The 19,702-nt window shown below is 41.3% G+C and overlaps 1 long non-coding RNA gene across 3 annotated transcripts in view; it reads right to left on the bottom strand.

The window, feature by feature from the left end:
- Window positions 1-7,926: 7,926 nt before the first annotated feature.
- The window catches only part of LOC126391923 (uncharacterized), a 34,203-nt gene continuing 22,427 nt past the window's right edge, over window positions 7,927-19,702 (bottom strand). For all 3 annotated transcript variants that reach the window (XR_007570131.1, XR_007570133.1, XR_007570132.1), the window contains exon 3: window positions 7,927-8,149. This is a non-coding gene — a long non-coding RNA (uncharacterized LOC126391923). The remainder of the gene's footprint in view (window positions 8,150-19,702) is intronic.

The raw sequence follows: 19,702 nt of genomic DNA, 5'->3' as shown, positions 1-19,702 counted from the left end.
ACAAAATGTACAAACCACAAAACAGAAGTTATAAGACCATGAAAGAAAAACCCCGCTTCATTCAGTCTTTGCAGAGGTTTCAAAGTTCAGGAGCAACAACAGCAAACACACCAACATCATTACTGAATATCTCAAACTACACTGTGAATACAGCCGACCTTCAAGGCCACAAAAAACGGCTTATTTTGCATCATTTTGCCAGAATCTTCTTAATGTATATTAATTTAAACTTTGTGGACCATATAAGAAGAAAACTCATTAATTAATAACAATTTTATGTTTTTAAAATGCAAATAAGAAATTCAAGCTTCATTTGTTCGTACATATTAAAGCTGCAGTTATTAATAGATTTTTATTCACACTGGATCGAATGACCGTGTGTGATGTTGGAGGTGTTTCTCATGGTGTCAAACCCACAGAGGATTATCACCCGACTCTACAGAGAGAATACAGCCCACAGATTTAGACACTGATCACACAGATGGTTGAAATACGTGAGGCACATTTTTTTTTTCTTTAAATGAATGTCACTTTTAAAATAAGGCTTGCTGCACTACTTTTTTATTGTTACCAACCCCCCCATCTCGTCCTAACCCTAACATTCCCGTGTAATCAATCTACCATGTATTCATTTACATTTTATTTTATTTTATTTTATTTATTTGACAGTAATCAGTGTGTAGTTCCTGACATGTTGAGGCAGAGGGTACTGTCTGTAGCTCTGGTTGAGGGTGAGAGGCTGTCAGCAGATAAACAGAGATCTGTGTGGGTACATGAGACCCTAAAAAAGTGGGTGGGTCATTGAGAGCACCACCAGTTTGTTCCAGGAGCTTCGCCTCCATAATGGCCACTTCAAGTACTGCACTTCCACTTCCACACCTTCTCCTTTTCTATTGATATTGTGGTAACTGCAGTTTGTAAAGTCGTATAGCTCTGGGTATGCAGTAACCACTACCACCAGCTTCTCCTCCATTGTTTACCAACTGTAAACTTGTTGTCGTGACCACCACAGAAGGCTCGCCTCTCAAATCATCCAATTGGACAATGGGGAAAAAGCAGAGCTGACGTAAGGCGCTTTTCTGCTCTGAGTTAAAGTTTTTACAACTCTGTTATTTCAGAGCACTCCAGCAAAAATACACTTTGAGTGCAGAAACCCAAGGTGCATCACAACGTAAAAACAGCGAGCAAAATGCTTCATTCTCATTAAAAACAATTACAAAAAGCCACCTCCAGCTGATTGACACCAAAGGCACCCTTTAGCATCTTTATAAGACACACTGGGGTTTCAGTAAACTCAAATGTAAACCATGCAAGGCAATTCTTGATGCTGAGAGCAGCTGACGTAGTATGAAGAGCAAGAAAGTCTGTGCAGGTGGATGTGTCAAACAAAAGCGGACTTTCACCCAGGAGCTGCAGTTCATGTGCCGTTCAAAACCAAGTCACCGTTGTTTTAGCGTAATGTTACCTAATTTATGTACAGCCGTTGAGCAGTGACGTCACTTACATGATGTATTCACATTACGTAACAAAAGTACTTATTTTAATCTAAAACATGACGAAAACAACATGACCTAAACCTAACCCTGACTGCATCGCTATTAGACGCTGAGAGGTGTGAAAAAGCATCGGTTGTTGTTGACCTGGGAATGAGGGCAGGTTGGATGTTTCGCTTAAGTTGGTGGAGACCAAAGCAGAGCTACATTTGTGCTTAATATTGTACATGGTCCCTTAACCCTTAGATACATAAGTGGGATCAAAAATGACCCCAGGGGTTGTTTTTCTTCAGTATCTATGGAATTAAAAGTTTTTATCATTTCACGTTTTTGACATGAGGCCATTTGCATTAAAAAAAAAAAATTATATACATTTTATGAAATTGTTGTTTTTGTATCACTACCCCACTCTTCCATAAGTGGGGTCAAAAATGACCCCAAGCATTTCCTATGGCATATCAAGGGTTAGACCTAGGAATCTTTGATTCTTATCAACTGTGACTGTCTGACTGTATACATTTACTGTCGCACTTACACATCTAATGCCAGCAGTCTCACCACCCAGGAGGATATTTATACAGCAACATACATGTTAGTATTATATTCGTTTTATATCTTGGAATCCTATGACGTTATAAAATATGAACTTATTTTCCACATCCATGACTTTTGTGTGATAAAGTATAGTATTATTGTCATCAAATTAGCCTACTTTGTAGTTAGCTAACAGTAGCTATCTTAGTTAGGTACTTTTAGCTAACTACTATGTAATGTTTGTACTGTAATGTTAGCTAGCTATGATATTTATAGCTTCCTTGTAATCAAATCTAACCATTACTCTGTGTGTGTGTGTGTGTGTGTGTGTGTGTGTGTGTGTGTGTGTGTGTGTGTGCGAGCGCGCATGTTAGGTCGCCTATTATGCTATTATTTTTTTCGGTTAAAAAAAATAAAAAATAAAAATTTTTTTCTTCCTTTACCACTGGAGGCACAGCCCGGAGTTTTTCGACTAACCAGAAGTGCAGGGGCCTCACGCCCTTCACTTCCGGCGGTGCCCCCAGGGAATCGCCGTGTTGTTTGCAAATACTTTGGGTAGAAAACCAGCAGAGTTTAGCTATATATCTCATTTTTTCACGTCACTATATCACCGTGTTTCTACAATGTAGATTGCAGAATCTGTCTTGAGAGATTAAGTGTGTGTGTGTGTGTGTGTGTGTGTAGTTAGCTTAGTAAGCTTAGTAAGCTAGCTAACATTACTGCATTTGTAGTGTAGAGATAAGCAGACTTACTATGATATTTATAGCTTCCTTGTAATAAAATCTAACCCGTTAGGTAGCCTATTATACTATTATTGATTATTCAATGATGTCATTAGTTGAAAATGTTAATAAAAAGCGATAAATGAACATGTCAAACATGAAATCATTCTTTTGTTGACCAAAATATAATACAAATCATCATCTTTAACGAAAATGAAAGAAATTGCTTAAGTTTATCACATGAAACGCATTGATTCTAATTGGGGTCATTTTTGACCCCACTTATGGAAGAGTGTAGATATTGGTAGGTCATGCATCTAAGGGTTAAAAAATGTATGTGAATGAACAACACATTCTCAGTCCGACCTTGTCACATATTGACATTTGGTCATGGACTTTCCACATCAACGTATGATGTGCAAGGTACCCTGGGTGTGTTGGTTGTTGACGTTCTGGGACGCCATTTCAAGTTCTGTCTCCGTATTTGGTTACGTTTTGTTTTTGTTTTTTTACACACACACACGTGGTTGGGTTTAGGAACAAAGAACAGGGTTTGTCTTTACAATCTTATGGGCAGCGAACACCGGATTCCCGGGTGAAAGTCTGTGATTGCTGGACCAAGGACTGAAACATTTGCTGCTGTTTTTATTCACTTTTTTAAAATTATTTTTTGCACTGTGGGCACCCTTGTTTTTGTGCACGGATATTCTAAATAAATTGAAATCTTTTTGCATTGATCTCAGCCTGTGAACCTTTTTTTGTGACTGTCCTGTCTAGTTGCATTGGTGTGGATGATATCTCCTCTGCCGTCCTTTCTTGGTTGTCCATTGTACCGATGCACCCAAGATGAACTTTTTTGTTGCTCTAAGTAGGCGCGGTTTAACAGCAGCCCTAAGACTTTGCTAGACCCATCCACCACCTGTCCCGCCCAGCTTACTCGGACTTCTGCCCACTTAACATGAGGAAAAAAAATCACATTTAAACCAAACAAAAACAGAAAAGAGAAAACAAAATAAAACAAAATAAATGCGTTCCCCCTAACATATGCTTCCTGGCTGATTTCAGCACAAACATTTTTAAGCCATATCACAAACTTCAGTGAGTCCTACTGTAGATTCTTCACAACACCATATTTCTGATTTTAAAATAAAAGCCACACACATCTGCTGGTTGTGTCAGAGAGTTGTCAGTCTACAGCCTTCTGGATATTAATGTTCTGGTCATTTACTCTCATTATGATTTCACTGTAGCGAGCCCAAAGGAAACTCATTTTCAGCAGGATACAAACACCCGCTCTTCCTCTCTCTGTCTTTCTCACACGTTGTGGGTCCCACACAAAGCTCCTCTCCGACTCTCTGACGTTGACTAATTGTGCTTTGTTGTGATTAAAGCCACCAGATGCTCTGAAAGAAACCAGCCAAAAACCCCGTAAACTCACAGCTCTTTTTCTATCGCCTGCTCTTTCTTGTGGAGAGCAGCAGGAATGTCGGCCATCTTCCCATCCACACGGGACGCCACAGCGCGCTCGTTTTTTAAAGAGCGTGTTTACAGTGAAACGTTCCGCTGATGTGGGATAGATTTATTACTTATTTACTCTCCGGCTTGGCTCGAGCCTTTTGTTGGTCCGATTTCTGATCACTTTCGATGCCTCGCGCCAGACCACGAAGTGATGGCGGCATGTAAACACACCCGACACAAGCTGGGATCCAGGAATGTGTGTGTTAGTGTTTGTGTGGGTGTGAGAACGAGGCAGGGAATCAGTGTATTTATACCCACGCCCCTGTGTCTGCGTATGTGTGTGTGTGTCTGTGTGTGCAGAGTGTGTGAATGTGTTTTTGTGTGTGTTAATGAAGACATTTTCACTTTTTATTGTACATATATGCACAGATGTTGATTGCACACCATGTGTCCAGTGATGGTACATTCGCTCAAGTAGCCTACAATTTTGAGGTCCTTCATTTAATTTGAGAATATCAGTTTTATGCTTCTTTACACTTGCACGTCACTACATCTCAGCTCATATCACAGCTTTGGTTAATTTGCAGATTAAGATTTTACAAAGAAAATGAGATCAATTTATAAAATGTATGTGGGAGCATTCAGCAGCTACATGGTTTTACAGTACTGCATCCGTCAGCTGTCAGTGACTGGGAGGACGACGACAAAAGCCAACTCTCTTGACACATCTGCTAATGAGACTTCAGGAGCTTAGCTGTCCACATACTGAGCTAACTATCCGATCACCAGGCTCTGATTTTTCCACATCGTGAACAGAATCCTGTGATCCATCTTCATCATAGAAATTGAGGGTTTCAAGGAGAAGTGTTAGACGCGACTGTAACTGCCCCCATACAGCTAACTGTAGCTTACCTGTTAGCCTGTTGCTAACACCAAGCACCTCACTAGCATTAGCTAAGCATTTTTTTTACGTTAGTTTTATGCTGCATTCCAGGCAAGTGTCTGAGTCCGTAAGTCACCACTTCAAGTCAAGACTCACGACTTCGTAACTGTCAAAGCAACATGGCGGACCGTGCAGGGCTTATGTTTGTTTATGATCACTTCTATCGTCAATTTGAGCAAAACGGAGGAGGAGAAATGGCGCATAAGGTCACAGATGCTGTTATACTTTATATTTTACGTTATCTGTGTGTTTGGAAATGTATTTTGTATTGATTTATTCTTGCACTGGAAACCAGCTGTTAGAGTGGCTGCCAATAATGCATTAACATTAGGATTATTTTTTGTCTATTTCTCACCTGTATCACCTGCAATCAACACCGCATCCATGGGGCTGCCAGTGTTGTTTAGAGGAGTAAGGTAATTGGTTTAGAGGGCTGTGTGACGTCAGAAAGCGTAACTGGGAGCACATCGATCTGGTACGAGTTCACGGGTTTGACTGCCGTTCCAGTGCACTTTCACGGGTAGAAGGTTGTAAAAACACGAGTTACGGGTTGCCTGGAACGCACCATTAGAAACTAGCCATAGACTATGACCATCATCTGTATTAACCTTCAATGTTAAAAAATTTGTAGAAGTGAGAGTAAAAAACAAAAGATGTGTAAAGACATGTGCTTTTGTAACGTTGCAACATTTATACTATCTGAACACATATAGGAAGTCTAAATGGTCATGTTTTTACTGAGCGGTACTGCTACTTTTACTAGAGTAAAAGTTCTGAGTACTTCTTCCACCACAGCATGTGTCCTTGTGTGTCCTCTAGTTCTTCTTAATTGTGTGTCTTTTAACTTGGTGTGTGTTCCCACAAGTGTGTGTGTGAGTGTGTGTGTGTGTGTGTGTGTTCTGCCTCCCCCTCAGCGTTTTGTAATTGGTCGGTTGTAATCAGCGCCTTATAAAGGATCAATCAGGTGGAAGATAAACACGGCCTGGTTGTGTAACACACTCCATTAAGAAGGAAAATGGATCCCAGTGTGTGATCACAGCACATCGTTACACTATTTACTCTAACGACTGCACTTTTTAAAAAAAATACTTCTAGTGTTGGAATCACACATCGTTCTGATTTAACATTCTTTACTAATGCAAATTTTAAGCAAATCCTGAGTTATTTATCAAAACCAAATGATCTAACACACTGAACAATTTGAGGCCAAAAGCACTCATGAAAAAAGCAAAAAGTGCAATAAATGTCAAAATATTGTTCAATATATAGTTATCCTTTAATATTTTTTAAATTAGGGCTGTCAAGCAATTAAAAAAATAATCAGATTAATTACATGCTTTGTGATTAATTAATCTAAATTGATCGCATACATTTTTTTTCTGTTAAAGTATTTTTAAAAATTCCATTCAAATGAATTTTGCTAGATGTTTCATAAAGCTGCTGGATTCTGGACACAATTGTACCCCTGTCCTCTAACACTTAACTGGTCTGCAGTCCATTTTGCAAGGGAGTTAGTCGCTCACAGGTAGACTTACTCAGTTTGCGTCTGAACGCCTGGTTGAGTGTGGCTTGACAAGGCTGGCTGCTAGTGCTAGCATCAGAGGCTGTGCTAGCTCGGACCTCTGGGTTCGCTGCTAAATGCTTTGCGTTCAGGTGATATTTCAGGTTTGAAGTTCTCCGATGGTATGGAAAGGGTTAGGGTTAAATAGTTCCATCTGGGTGTTTTTTAAATGTAAATGTTCCATTCACAGGGCCAGGCAGCTTCATCTCGTCTGCCTCCATGTGACAAAGCCACTGTGGCCTTCAGTGATGCACCGGGTCAGAGGGCACCACGGAACGTGATTAATCAGCGTTCATTTCTTTTACGTGTTATTTTGACAGCCCTGATATAAATATGAATATTAAACACTGAATTTAATAAACAAACTTGGGACAAAGTACGGCCTTTTTTGTTTTAGTTTTCCTGTAAAGTTGGTCAAATGTTACAAACACGAGAATAAAAATGGGATATTTTGTGGTTTCACTGAAGTAAATGACAACCTGGTCTCACAGAAATATGTTAAATGACCACAAACTCTTAACACTACGTTATGTGGTGGTGCCACGTTATGGGGTAAAATTACACGGCAGCATGACGGAAACAATGCCAATGGGAGGTCACAGTTTAAAACATGGTTAACATGTAAAATGGCAAGAGTTTGGTATGGTTTAGCGAAAAAATACTTGGTTAGGTTTAGTACGGGATGTAAGTACGTCATAACATGACGTAAAGTAGGTAAAGTAGGGAGGTTAACACATCAACACAAACAGCAGCCTCTTGGGTTGAAGTCCTGTGTTTGTTTGACCCATTCACCACCCCACCCTACACAGACTGTCTTGCTAGTTACACCACGTATTGTGCGATGTCCAAAAAAAATGTATGCGTCCCTCATGATAAAGGATCATAACTGACTATCAATCGTCATTGTTTTAGTGATTGTAACACATTACGTGCCACCACCATGCAGCGTTAAGAAGTCGTTGATATTTCATGCGGTGGCGTAAGGTAGTTGTGAAGGGCTCCAGTGCACGCTATTGTGCACATATTGTCTCCTCACATGATCAGAGCCTTGATACTGGATAACATTAACATACATATTACCCAACAATCAACACTGCATATCTATAAATGACAAAAAATACCAGAGATATCAAGAAATTATTAATTTAATTTAACAATTTTAACTGTTTTGTTTTTTTAGTATATTTGGAATAAGAACGACAAAATAATCTCAACTCAAAGTCCACTTACTAGATTTTATTTATTTATTTATTTATTTAGCTTCATGATCATAATAACTCATAATTTCAGTATTCCCTGCCCACAAAGGACATTCTGAGAAAAAAAAAAGCACAGGTGTAAATGATGGAAAGGGTCTCCAGGGAGTCGTAAATACTGCAGAGAGGATCATTAGGCTGAACTTGCATCTATGGAACTGGATCACAACCTACACACAATGCTGCAAGAAAAAAGCACAGAGCATCATTAGAGACACACATCACCCAGCTCACACTCTCCTCAGGCACAAACTTTCAGCACACAGCCTGACACAGCAGCTTTTTTTCTGCCACAGTGAGACTAATGGCAAAGCAAATAAGGGCAAACTACACTTACTCATATACCTCAGTTTATGTGCAATAAAAACTGGAAATGTGCAATACCCAGACCCTGCAGGTGGAGTTTATATTTTTGTATTTTATTATACTTTTTAAACCTGTTTGTGTGCACTTTATCTTTTACTATTTATTACTTACTACGTGTATATCTGACCTGACTCAGAGTGTTTTTGTTTTTTTTTTGGCTCACCATCACAATGTCACAGATCACTGGGGCATTCAAATTAATCTGAGCCATCATTAGTTATTACTGTACAAGTCTAAATGTCTGCTGTGGGAAAATAAAGTCTATTTAAATAAATACATTTACAAAAACACCACAAGAAAAGTTTCCCTGCTGTTTGTGAATTTCCGGCTGTCTGCATGCTGCAGTTTATGTTAACGGATGGACTGAAAAAATGTCCAAAAAAATCCCCTTTTGAAATGTTTATTCTCTCTTGTAAAATCAGAGAACATGTGGGAGGACAAACATGTTCAATAAAATGATAAATGTGGTCTTATATAATCCTTACATATGAGCCTCACAGTTACGAGATATTGGTGTTTTGTAGTTATACCAAGATATACACAATTTAATGATAATGATATATTAAACTTACAAACTATTACATGCATCACTTAATTTTCAATGCCAGTTTATTACCAGTGTGTCAGAATTAAATCTGGTCTACATAGACCCTGTTATATCTGAGGCTGTGTGTCATGTGCACCAACATGCAGAGTGTAACTCTCCTCTGTATTTAATGTTTGTAAAACGTAGCGGCATTTTGGACAAATTACCCGGAGAGGTCTTTAACTGATGGACAATAAAAATAAACAGCTGCAGCTGTTGTTTGTCCACTTGGCAAATAGTAGTAGTAAAAACAACAAAATGAAATTCAACCCACAGAATTCATTTACTCAGTTTATTTATTCAGCTCGGAGAACATTGATAACGAGGCCAAGATCACAATAAGTGTTCAACAACGTCGTTTTCTTTGTCCAAAGGTGCAGATCTTCTTAAAAAACATAATTTTACATCTGATTTCTTGTTCAGTTTGAGTTTCTTATTTGTGTGTAATAAGTAAATCAGTCAGAGAATGACTCCACATGTGGTGTAATCTGACAGTTTTGTAGCTAAAATCCAATATCATGAATATAAAGTTAATATTCCTGCAATGATCTCTGGTCAGTGAAAGTATTCCCTTTCTTTTTCTCTTATTTCTTTTCCTGTCATCTCTATTTTTTCCGGGATATTTCTTCGGTCACAGGATTATTATCAGGAGTGTCATCTTAAACACCTAAAAATGGAAACGTAATTCAGATTTATGGAAAACAGTTACTGATCCAAGTGGCAGTCGTCCACGCTGGTTCCTGAGTGAGTCTGTTGCTTCAGACCGACAACATCTCTATTGTTTCCTGCTGGATGATGAACTGCACTGATGCAACTGTCAGATTCCAGGTGTTCTTCTCCTCTCCACTCTTTGTATCTTAACACAGGTTCATTTCATGCACTCGCTGCTGAATTCAGCCTTTGTGTAGCCGTATAAGTAACGTTTTCTGTTCCAAAATAACTGCAGAAGAAGAGAGTTGATACGATTGTTTATCATCAGCAGTGACTCATGGATTAGTTTTCCGTGCTGATATTTCTGGCTCTCACTTTTCTGGCTGATTCTCTGTTTTGGAACAAAGCAGCATGGAGATGATTTCCAATCCCCCCACACGTTATTCATTATGCAGTTGTCATGCTCAATAGTGCTACAAATAAGCAATTAATGTTGCAACTGGACATTGTAAAAAAAAAAAAAAAAGAAGAAATGTGCGCATAGCAACTGTGACATCACTATGACATCAAAACACAGACGCCTGCATTAAAGCATGTATTTAGCTGTCCATGAGCACCAAATGTCTAACTGCACCAGTTTAACCAGTTAAAATAAACCTGTCACACTGAAAATCAAACTGACAGTAAGAGAACCCGGCCCATTCTCATTCGGAAGGCATCAAACACCGTTGCTTTGTCAGTGATTTGTGCATCAGACACCTGATGCCAAAAGCCATCTCTTGCAGCCGTGTGATAGGCTGCGGAGGGGCGTTAGTTTGTAGCGCGGTCAAACAAAACTTTTTGAGATGTAATGATATGTTGCCAGTCGGCCAGACAGCACCTGTCCTGGTAGTATAATGACTGGATGGGCAGCATCAGTTCATAACGTGACCGGACGGCACCTGTTGCGATGGTATGATACGCTGCTGGACGGCGTCAGGTTGAAAAGCTGCCGGTGACGACATTGTATAACGATCTGGAAACTCCCATTTCCGGTGGGCGAGCAGGAGGGGTGGTGGATCAACCCGGTCTAACTCCAAAGTCGTCAAAATCTGGTTCTGGGGCAGCAATCAGACACCGACAAAAAAAGCTCTCCCTTAATGTTGGCATGACACGTAGCCAGTCACCTTTACAGTTTAACAGTGGCTGCCGGCGTCAGGGGGAAAGAACAAAAATTCAACCACATGCATTCGTTTTTGAAGGGGAAAAAAAACGTTGATACGCGGCGTTGTTCTGATATAGTGCTTTTATTTTGAAAAAGACTATGCAAACTGTACATTTCCTGTGAAAACAGAAGTGTATTTTGAAAGATAACAATGCATGGCAGAAGTTGACATGGCGTCCCGGAGTGTCAATAACCAACGCATCCAGGGTACCTTGCATGTTGTATCTGGACATGACCAAACGTCGATATGTGACCAGGTTGGGGTGAGAATGGGTGGACGGGTTCAGCAAACCCTGGACTTTCAACCAGGAGCCTGGAGTTTGCTGGAATATGAAGGTAGAGCCAAATCATGACGTTTTTTCTGAACCTCACAGTCTGCTTTTGTTGACGTACCCGCTTTGGTTGTGGCGTCCTGGAATGTCAGCAGACGCAGGAGGATACCTAGCGTGTAAAATCTAGATGTAAAAAGGCCGGTGACAAAGCGGCTACACGTGACGACTTGGAATGAGAATGTGCTGGAGAACGCACTATTCCTCCCAACTCCACAGAGCGTTTTAGAACCTTTAAGCTCACCGTTTTGTTTTTGACTCTCATCAGTGTCATTTCCAGCAGCAGCTGTTTTCAGCTAAAAACCTTTGATAAACCCACTGCACACTTGGTTGGTGGAGTTGGTGGACATCAAAATAGAGCTAAAAGAAAATGTGAATATTGACTTGTATTCATCTGGTGGACGCAAACATGACTCAAAATAAATGATAATGTCGCTCAGTGTCTGCTGGACGCGTAAATAAGCTGTTTGCGATCGTGATCACGTCTGTCCGGGTCTCATCGATCACTATAAACTAAGAAGAGAAGAGCTGCGGCATGTATTTCGGCTGTAAGGCTGCATTAACACCAAATTTGGCATCACAGTGAAAACGTCTCTCCCTGATTCATTTGAATGTGGATAGTGCATCTATGTGGTGGCAGTGGAGCAGGAGGGGAAACAGAAAAGACGCAGTGGTTGGAGGCAAAAAGTTGAAACAGATTCAGCTTTTGTAGTGGCCAGTCACGTAACCTGCGATTACGCCCACAGTCCTCGGAAACAACAGTCTCTTCCTGTTGTTACAATTTATAGCAAGTAAAATAAATAATGTGTGTATTAACAGCTTTTGTGTACTATCCTACAAAAGAGAGCACTAAACTAACCTGTGCACACACGTTTGTCTTTGGTGGTTGTAAATATATTATAGTAATTATAATCAAAAGGAATTCTACAGAGATCTTTTAAGCTGACAAACACTAAAGACACTCAGTTACTGAAACGGGAAGAGTGGGAAGAGTCCATCCACCCCCACACAAATGGGCCATTAAGTGACACTTCCACAACGCCACACAACCCTGCAGATAATCACCACAATGCCTGATTTGGTGTGAGTGCAGCCTAATGGGACAGGATGGGTGGGGCTTGGTGAAGTCGGTGTTGTTGCAGTTCCTGCTGGTCACCAGTGGAGGTCTGTAGTGGTCATAGATGACTTGAGCAGAGGATAATCTGGCAGCCCTCTGACAGCAGGTTTGAGCTGCTCAGAATAGACGAGACAGGCTGCTGCAGCATGATGGAGAACGTCTGTAATAGATACACATGATATTGCTGTAGTGTGACTGTAGACCTTCTGTCCACATTAAAAATTGCAGTTCCTATGGGGTAACGGTTGGTCTGCAACATTCCAACAGGAAGTCCCACCTCCTCCTCCTCCGCCTCCTTTTGTTTTAATGAAGCCCCTGGGAGGTTCTGGAAAGCCCTGGAACTGAATGCGGTCCATCCCGTTCCAAACCGCCGCCTCCTCTTCAGTCCCAGCGAGCTTGGACCAAACCCTGCTCTGCCTCCTGCACACTGACCCATCACCACGGCAACTGCAAACAGGGCGGGACAGGGTCCTGCTGAAAACGGGGCTATGATTTCAACAGATGTCACGACACACAGGCAACAGAGACGCTGGGCTCTGGTCAGTTTATAGCGTGACTGTTTCGTGGATCTGATCCACAGGCAACACATTTTATATATTATCAGGGTCAGAGCTCCATCGTCATTTATTACAGCTGGCTGAAGGTGTCACAACATAAAATTCAGGATATCGACACTACACTGTAAAGAACCTATCTAACACTGCCGTCATGACAAAGGGGGGTATTTGCACCCATACAGCATGCCCCTGTATCCTCCTATTGTCCCAGCCATGCGTCACGAGGTCCAGTCTCCTGATTGGGCGACGACATGGGATTGTTCTGGACCACAGTTGGGGGAAATGCTTGGGAACTCCACTTCCCAGCGTGAGAGGAGACGGAGAGCAGAACGGTTCCCCCGAGGCGCAGCCGTTGACCCCGCTGAGTGCAAAATATGCAGAGGTCGCCGGATTCCTATTGGGCAAGAGCTAAATATGACTGACACCGAGCAGCAATAACCCTTGACTCCAGAGCTGCTGGGGAGACACGCTATTTATTTGCAGGCAGATAAATGTCAAGCAAACAGTTCTGGATTTCAAACATGCCGTCAGTAGAAAACAATCCGGGATGTAAACTGAGGGAAGAGAAGAATTGCAGCTCAATCAGAGCAGAAAGTAAAACAAGTAAAAACAAGCAATGAAAAAAAGTTTTTGTAGCTCTTCACAGTCATCTGTAGCTGCAGTCAGGACTTCACATATTTATTACAGTAACTAATCCATCATACTGTAGCTCCACTTTTAGATTTACATTCATCTCAGTGGTGGAATTTAAGTGCATATACTCAAGTACAATTTTGAGGTACTTTTACTTCAATGAATATTTAAATTTTATGCAACGTTATACTTGTACTCCAAGATTTTAGAAACTAAATGTGAATTTATAAAATATGAAATATGATACTACTCTGCAGTATGTGAGGTAGTGTAAAGCTGGGATAGGCAGAAATCTAGGACAGAAAAAATAGGCACTCTCCTCCTGCGGCTCTCTCCTCTCTGTTCTAAACCCCTCCCACCAGATGCCCATAGCATATGCAAACACTTCATACAATAACCCCATGTTTCTCATACCTTGATTTATTTAATCTTATTTCATCGTTGTGAGCAGCACTTTTACTCAGCCCCTCCTTGTCCTACTCTTTGTCTCGCTGTTTTATCAGACCACAAATGAGACAAGGATTAGGTCCTAGCCACCCCGCTGTCCTTCCACCTTTCTCCTCGCTGCTGTGAACTGCTTCCCTGAGAAGAGAGTGGACAGCAGCTCAGGAGACAAACCTTTGTTTGGCGGTTGTAGCAGCTTGAATTGGGGCAGCACGAAACCCCCAGCGCTGGTGGCCAGTGACAGTGGATCTAACCTGTGTAACTGCAGCAACAGAAAGTTTGCTGATCCAGCAGGGGGTCGGGGCTGTCTGGTTTGCGCCGGCTGGATTCGGGTTACGGCAGCTGCCAACACGGGGTCCGTCTCTAGAGCTGCTGCCTGCTCTCCTCCCAGAGAGGTGGTCTATAGCAAGGCAGAGGACCCACTGTGATTTGAGGGCCTAGCTAACGTTAGCAATGTGAGCATGAGGCTGCGGCCGTGAGCCTTTAGCTCCAGTTAGTAGAAGGCTTAACTGTTACCATCATTTTCTGTTATCTGAAATGTTTCACCGATACTGACGTGTTTTATCTATTTTGTTTATTATCAGACTCATTTTTTTAGACTCTATTTTTGATAAGTCTATTTTCCATTTTGGGTTGCTTTACAGTGTAGGCAGTTGTTGCCAATACAGGAATAGCAACTTCCTCTGCAGGATTCTCAGTCGTTGATTCAGGGTTTCACCAAAGGGACGTGTACGTGCATCTGCATTTATAGGACAGCCAATAGGAACGCCCTCTCTGAAATGACCTGTGATTTGCCAAAGACTAAAAGCTGAAACAGAGCCAAGAGGAGGTGCAGAAATCCGGTGCTCTCCCAGACCGCTTGAATTACAATATGTTTAAAATTTACTATGGGATTTTTGCCAAATGAAGCCAAAAGTAAACTGCCCACCAGTTTCAGTATCTTCCATCACTGCTGAATATATACATTGTTTTTAGATCAGTGCAAATGCTGCAACAGATGCCTTACTGCAAACTGAACATTATGTACAGCAGCTTCAAGATCATTTTAAACAATTAAGGTCATAAAGCCAGACTTGTTGATAATCTTCTCTTGTATATTGCATGAGTATAGAACATTTAACAACCCCTTAACCTGAGACAAGAGTGCCACAGCTGAGACAATTAACTAAGACTTTTTGTTTCCATCCACATGTTCAAACATTAAGAGAAGCACATCACAGGTCGAGCACGTTAAACATTAATTATCACTGGCTTGTATCTATACACACACTTGCACGCACACACACTCATACACTCTCACACCTCTTCCATGGCCTACCAGTAGAGGTCATTGTTCTCTTGGTGCACACTGCAGCTCCTGTGACCTCAGAGAGGGTGACAGCAGCACCTTAAGGTCCTCAGGTCACAGAGTTGAGAGCTTCAGCTGCAGAGACGCTGCAACTTCATAAAACACTACAGAGTTATAATACACAGCTGGTTTCACAGTAAACACCTGGGTGAAGAAGCAATACATTCAGACTGAAGTCACTGATCGATTGTGCAATTAGATTGGCCAATTTCCATCAAAGTTTTTCCCTGTGAGGTTGTGTTTGTGATGATGAAAAGGGTTTTTTCAGCAGAGTGGCACATTTTATTTCCACAGTCGTTCATCACAAACATGCCTCAGCGGCCACCAATCAACAAAATGATCCAGAAAACAACAAAATAAAACACGAGGGAAGAAAGCAAAGGGCGAAATATACGAGCCCACCCACAACAGGACAGCATGTAAGCCGGCAACAAACCAATAGCTCTAAAATGTCGGTTGTCCACAATTACTCCAGTTTAGTTATGATAATAACAATAATCAGCTGCAGCCTCGCCTCATTTAACATGCTATAATTCATGTTTTGGAGAGAAAGTTTGTGGAGTCATGTTTGCCTTGGCTGAAAATAAGGTCTTTAAATATCCTTATCTGACATCAGAGAGGCTTGATACTGTGGATCAATGCAGCTGAGACATAATCCTCAACACATCTGTTCTGTTACAGCATATTTACTCTCTAATACTTTAACTTTTGTGTCTGTGTTTTTGTTTGTTTGTTTGCATTATATTCAGCTAATACTCCACAAGGGAGCATTAATATTGCTTTGTTAGTATAACTGTCATTAGTGGTAGGAGTAGTAGTAGGTGTGGTTATTATACTTCATTTGCACAGAAAATAGTAAAACAAAAACTGTCCACGAGAGGAAAGAAACCCAGGTACGAAAAAAAACCCTCCACTAATACCAGCTGTGGTCGCGGACAAACATCCACCAGAAAAAGACGACACTGTCTGGCTGATGTTTGATAGAGTTAAATGAAATACTCTGCACACATGTTCAGGTGTTTTCAGTGGTCTTTAAAGGTCTCAGTCAGGTGAAACATGTGAAAGCACCTGTGGAGGTGAACTGTGGGAGTGTAGGGCCCAAAATTGGGTTGCAGTAAGTACAGTGAATTTCCAGCACAGAGCTTTTATTTTGAAGTGCCGTAATGGACAGCTACAACAGAGACAGCAAACTAGCTGGACGACATGACCAAACACAAGTATGAAGCTTAATATATTAAACTTTGTGGACCTTGAACTAATGACTGAGGAGAAATCTGGACCAGTTTGGAACCACTGGGCTAGATTATATTTAGAGGCAATGTTATTTATTTATTATTTTTAGTGAATGAAGCGCTACATTGATGCAAGAGAACACCACAGTCTGGGTTCATATCCTGAGTCCTGCGTGTGGTTAGGTTCAGGCACTTTGGTTCGGAAAAGGTTGTGTCTTCCATTAAATAAACACGTTGTGTCTCACATCACTGGAGACTTTTTCTGGTTTAAACTCGACCACAGTACTGTAGTGCTGCCAGTACCTAAATGTAACTATAAAAACAGTTTAATAATGTTGTAGCCATTACAAGCGGATATTGTTGTGTAAGATCAAATATTTTGGCCAGAAAATAAATGAAATACATTGTCAAATAACATTTTGGTGACATGTTCAATATCTACATTTAACAGACTTGGCAGATATGTTAAAGGGACACTTCAACCCAAAATCAAAACTACATATTATTCCTCCTACATGCAGTGCTGTTTATCACTCTAGATTGTTTGGATGTGAGTTGCTGTTGTAGATATCAGCCGTAGAGATGTCTGCCTTCTCTCCAATATAATAAAATTAGATGGCACTCAGCTTGTGGTGCTCAAAGCGCCAAAAAATACATTTGAAAAACTCAACATGACCTGGTTACTCAAGATAATCTACAGACTGTGTTGTGAGCTGCTTCATGTAGGAATTATTTTCTTTCTATCAAACTACACCCATCAACTGTATCACCGTGCGGAAGGAAGTGTGCATCTACTCATGAATAAGAGGCTCGTGCTCGTGACAGCACGAGGTGTAAATATTAATGGTGTCCTCCTCGGCTGAGCTAGCGGTAGATGCACGATTCCTTCTGCGCAGGCTGTTCTCATGCACTGCTCATACAAATATCTACAAAAAGTATGTTTTTAAATCAGGTTCAAGGTTTGACTAAAATCGCCAAAAAGTTTCACGTACAATGATTGACGTGTATACCGTACCATAGTGATTTTACACTGATGGACTTTTAAGTAATGTGTTGTTTTATGCAGTGAAATATTTACAGTCATGGTATTTTATTTTTTGTGTAGTGAAGCCAACTATCTGTTCAGTGTGTTTGTTTTTTTGTTTACCTGCCCAGGGACATAAGATGTAAATTAGCTGCTAGCTTACTCTGATGCAATTGCTTTTAATATTGCACTCTCCCTGTATAATAAACATCTAAATAAATTCAAATACATAAGTAATGCAACAAAATTCAACTAATGAGCTGACGGGAGTGAACAAGAAAGTAGTATAAACAGTGAAAGTCCACATAAGGAGGCAGGAAGGGGTAGTGGATGGATCAAACAAACGCAGGACTTTTCCCAGGAGTCCAGTCTCACTCTGAAGTTGTCTAAATCCGGTGCTTGGGCAGTGACTCACAGTGTCAGACACCGAAGAGGATACCTTTCACGTTGTATTTGGATGTGGAAGGTCCATGACCGAACGTCGATTTGTGAAAAGGTCAGAGTGAGAATGTGTTGGACCAGTGTTTGTGTCCCGTGTGAAACAAAGTGAACTCTGAGTTATTTTAAGGTACGTCACCACTTTTCTTTTTAACTTATGTAACTTCACATTAAGTATGTAACCTTAACTATGCAATATGACGACATCATTTGTGGGGTGCTAATTCACTGGATATCATACAAAGCATTGTATGTGCATTTTCATAAGATACCCTTGTATGAGGGTGTTGTTATGTGTGGTGATTCATTTGGCGGGTGCAGTTTGGTAGAGAGAAAATAGTTCCTACATGAAACTGCAAGAGTCTGTGGATCATCTTGAGTAACTGAGTCATGATTTCTGGAAAGAGACATTGCTGTTGAGTTTTTCAAATGTATTTTTGGGCTTTGAGCACCACAAGCTGAGGGGACATCTTGTTCTATTATACTGGAGAGAAGGCAGACATCTCTACAGTCAATATCTCCAACACTCTGCAACTCACACCAAAACAATCTAGACTGATAAACAGCACTGCATGTAGGAGGAATAATATGTAGTTTTGATTTTGGGTTGAAGTGTCCCTTTAATTAACAACATGTCCTCATCATGTTGACAGAAAATGTAGTTCAGGTGATGTTACTTCAAAAGGTATCGGCTGCATACACACATATCCTCTATGAGACGAGGCTGCAGATCAACCTCTATCACTGACCCGCCGTGGTGTGACTCCATGACGACACCTAGAAGAAATCAAACTGATGGTGCTGAGTCTGAATTAAGTGTTAATGAGATTCACCAGCCCCAACACATTGACTTAACATTAGTCAGAAAGCAGGCCGGTCCCCTGTACAGTAACCCAGTGGAATAAATGCTCTGGGAATCATCCAGAAACTCCCAGGAACCTAAAGAGAGAAGGAAGCCGTAAAATCATAAAAGGTTGACTTCACTCTTCTGAATGATTCGCCTTATTGGAACAGCATGTTAAAGCTGGACCATCAGAGTGAAGCAATATGGCCAGGGCTCCTCCACAGCTATTGGACGTGCAGTGTTGTGGAGCAGGAAGTTTAGCGTGCAGGGTGGATGGTCGGTGGGCGGGCGATCCAATCAAGCAAATAAAACTCACTAATGGTGCCGTTCACAAATTGAGAAGTCTGGAGTCGTTCCCCGCCTGGCACCCATTCCCTCTCGCTTGAAGATGGCGAGGAGTGTGAAGGGGGCGAAGTGAAGGAGGGCGTTCACAAATTTAGTCTGGGAGGAAACGGGCTTAGCACTGTGGCTGGCTGGAGCCGGTGCCGCTTTGGGTTTTTTAAGCGGTTGTACCCGGTCCAGATCTAAATGGAGGTTTTAGTGCGGGCGACCCCGGGCTGTTTGAGGTGCGGTCTGACTCGGTGCGAGGCCCTGCAAAGCATCAACACACGTCTACTCAGGCTCCAATGCCTTCAAGCTGGAGGCGGAGGGGAACCATCACACCAGGCAGCTCCAACCGCCCCCCATTATAGATGATGATCTCACCCCGGCTGTCCGCGGCCATTACAGACACAGAAAATGGCCACCTAAGAGCTGCACGGCTCGCTCGATGTGCTAAATGACTCTATTAGAGACACAAAGATATCACCAGTTTCGGATGAGAGCTGTTATAGCTCTGAAATGTCGAGAAAATCTGCTTGTTTTTGACTTGATGTCCATGTTAGTTTGAATTTACGGGTTGAATATCATATTTAAAAAAGGGTCATCTGTTTATCTTTATCTAAAGCAGCAAGATAATCCTT

Source organism: Epinephelus moara, chromosome 6 (genome assembly GCF_006386435.1).
Source record: "Epinephelus moara isolate mb chromosome 6, YSFRI_EMoa_1.0, whole genome shotgun sequence".
NCBI classification, from domain to species: Eukaryota; Metazoa; Chordata; class Actinopteri; order Perciformes; family Serranidae; genus Epinephelus; species Epinephelus moara.
The sequence above is the reverse complement of the archived record's forward strand: the minus strand, read 5'-3'. Positions and strand labels throughout refer to the sequence as shown.